Here is a 3,157-nt window from a genome sequence, read left to right as displayed (position 1 = left end):
CCTAACTTGATTGCTTTTTGTAGATCCTGCTCTTCGTAACTGCCAAGGATTATGAAAAGGTCATTCCATCATTTCAAGAAGCTGCAAAAGCATTTAAGGGAAAGGTATCGTTAGGCACAATTCACTTGTTGAGCACACGTAATTATGTTGACACTTGTTCTTATAGTTTCCTCATTACAATTATTACATGGGGGACTCCTTTGGCACTATTATCATTTAAAACCTGCACTTCCTTTGGGGTTGAATTGTTGTTTAATCTGAGATTCCAGAGGGATTAAAGTCTGTTTGTAATTGTTTCTGTTTATATGTGTATTTTGCCAGAGCCTTTTTGTGCATGTTCATTCTGATAATGCTGACGTTGGGAAACCAATTTTGGAATACTTTGGCTTAAGTGGAGATGAACCAAAGGTAGATTATGTTCAGAAAATTTTGTATCTTAATTTTCTCTGTGCTGAATAATTTTAGATGAGTCATCCGTCCTTCACTCCAGGGATAATATTAGTTTGTGGTGTATTATGTTTGTTTTCGCTTCTTAGAAATAAAAGATTTTAATATCTAATTATTTTATATGTAATTGCATGTGTTTTATCTAGAGAGCCCATCAAATATCTGTTTTAATCTGAAATAAATGCGGATAACATCAAGGTAAGTCTCATTTTCTGATATGTCCTATTTGATTATCCAAGGAAGTTTGTCAAATTAACATCTTGTGTATACAGTTTTTGTAATAGTTATTGTTTATCCGGGTCGAATATGATTTGAGCTTGCACAGGAATATTGACCTCTAGAAATAACTATGTCATATCAAATACTAACTAGTTATTATATCTGCTTAATATAATCTAAACTGCATGGTGAAAGTGATAAGCATTAACTGCCTTGAAAAACCATGGATTTTAGTTGTGGCAACAAAACATTATCTCAGAGTGTTTAACAGTTTGTTTCGACTGTTATGCAAAAACTCTCTAGTACATGAGACATTGTCACATTTCCTTTTCTTTACTCTCTTAGAAGAAAGGATATGATTGATTTACTTCTCTGTTGGGCTTTTGGAGAGGACTTCCTTGCGGACAAACTCAAGCCTTTCTTCAAGTCCGACCCTGTGCCGGAAAAGGTTTTTTGGTTTCTTCACTACTCCCATTTACATTTTGAGTTCTTTGTTATTTAGATTTTGATACAATGAATTACTTATTTATCAACTAAATTTTGCTGGCCATAATGAGTCATACCTGTATTTTGATAGAATGATGGAGATGTAAAAATTGTTGTGGGAAAGAATTTTGATGAGATTGTACTGGATGAGTCCAAGGATGTCCTTCTCGAGGTAAGTTTGGCGTCCTTAAAAATAAGAAGGGACTTTCATATGGCTTTGCACAAGTCAATTTTGTTTCTTTGTTTGACAAAATTTTGTTCCTGGTAGATATATGCACCCTGGTGTGGGCATTATCAAGCATTAGAACCTACATATAATAAACTTGCAAAGCAACTTCGTGGGGTTGACTCCCTTGCCTTCACGGGGGCTGCCTTCTACAATTCACCAGGGCTACCTTCTACCATTCAACACATGTTAGAATGTCTTCTTCAAATTTCTATGATGAAATGCATATGGTTACTTAAGGTGGCATGTAGATTTTGGACTATGATTTTTCAAGGCTGCTTTCTATGATCCAGTAGATATGCCAGAATTTCTTTCTCACCCCTTCTGTGATGAAATGGATAAGGTGGCTTGTAGGCTTTATATTTTATATTTTCCCATGCTTTCAGGTTAACCAGATTCATTAGACTATCATAGCTCCTGGAGTGCATGCTACTTGGCCTTTGGCATCATAGCTCCTGGAGTGCATGCTACTTGGCCTTTGGCTTCGATCATGACCATTAGGAGTGGCTACATTATGCGTGTGTTATTTTCCTAAATTAAGATCAAAGATCTGTATGTTTAGAGAATCTCAGAATCTCATGATTGTAGCAAAGCCATAGAATTATTAGTGTATTAGACTTGGAAATGGTAATTGTCTGCTGAAGTATGTTTTTTAGTGAAATTTATATGCTTGTAAATTGGTTCTAAGGATATTTGCTTTTCCATTTTCAATGCTAAATCTGTATCATGCAACAGGTGAAGAGAATTCAATTATGAAGGTCATGTCTCTTCTTGTTGGTTGGAGATGGCAGATTACATGTATGTGACAGATCAGTTGAGTCGGGACTTGGGAGCATTGGATGTTTTTGACATTTATGTTCTTTTAATGTGCATCTCAGTGAGTCTTTGGCTGGTCATATGTTTTTCAAATAGAGTATGTAGATGCCATAATGCCATAGATAGTGTATAAAATCATCATTTTTTTATTGCTTCGCGCACAAATCATATTCAAAAAATTTAGCTTAGCTAGTAGTCCCTTTTTGGTATTTAGAGCATTTGAAGATGACTACATCAATAAACTTGCAAAGATGCATAAGGGTTGTTGGAATGGCTACTAAAGGTTGACTTGGACCTTCTTAGTGTTTACATGCACTCTAGATTTTTCAGCTATGTAGCCCAAATAATGATTTTTCTTCATGGAAAAGGAGCATTTATCTGGGTTGGAATACAACTTGTGTTGGAGTAGAGTTTTCAAGATCTGGTTGATGTAATATGAATGCTAATTCTAGGTCCAATTAAGTTCAATACATCATTCAGGTTCACTAAGACAAAGTTGTGGTAAATTTTTCTAGAATGAACTATGTATGCCTTTTGAAATGTCCCCATGTTTGAAGTGGACACTCTAATCATCAAGGGAACCAACAGAACCCAGAAATGCCTTCTAATCTGTGGAGATCAATCCCTCATGATCTCTAGGAACACCAGCCATTTTTTTTGTTTTTTACTTCAATAGTACTGTTAGTTTTGGCAATGTGTGGGGTGAGTTTGTAAGATTCAAGAAAGCCTTGAAATAATCTTTTTGTTTATTGGATTTTAACTTTGGAGAGAAAAATGATTCTATTAGCTTATCTTGACTTTTCCATTAGATAATATGTCATAATCTTCACGAATAGTTCTAATATTTATTGTACAGTTGTCTATTTATCATGATATATTTGATATTTCAGAAGAATGAAGTAAAATCAGTTGTTAAGGCCTTCAACATTTTTGAGTGCTCAAACAAAAAAATAATTTATAACA

At 34.7% G+C, this 3,157-nt stretch overlaps 1 long non-coding RNA gene across 1 annotated transcript; it reads left to right on the top strand.

The window, feature by feature from the left end:
* The first annotated feature begins 1,043 nt into the window (after nucleotides 1–1,043).
* LOC149226238 (uncharacterized) lies at nucleotides 1,044–1,512 on the top strand. Its single transcript, XR_016247013.1, has 3 exons — nucleotides 1,044–1,114; nucleotides 1,244–1,324; nucleotides 1,421–1,512. It is a non-coding gene; the product is annotated as an uncharacterized LOC149226238 (long non-coding RNA).
* Nucleotides 1,513–3,157: the final 1,645 nt, after the last annotated feature.

The sequence above is a fragment of the Pinus tabuliformis genome, chromosome J (genome assembly GCF_031772625.1).
Source record: "Pinus tabuliformis cultivar Carrire ecotype Pingquan chromosome J, CPIR1, whole genome shotgun sequence".
Taxonomy (NCBI): domain Eukaryota; kingdom Viridiplantae; phylum Streptophyta; class Pinopsida; order Pinales; family Pinaceae; genus Pinus; species Pinus tabuliformis.
This window is presented reverse-complemented; position numbering and strand designations above follow the sequence as displayed.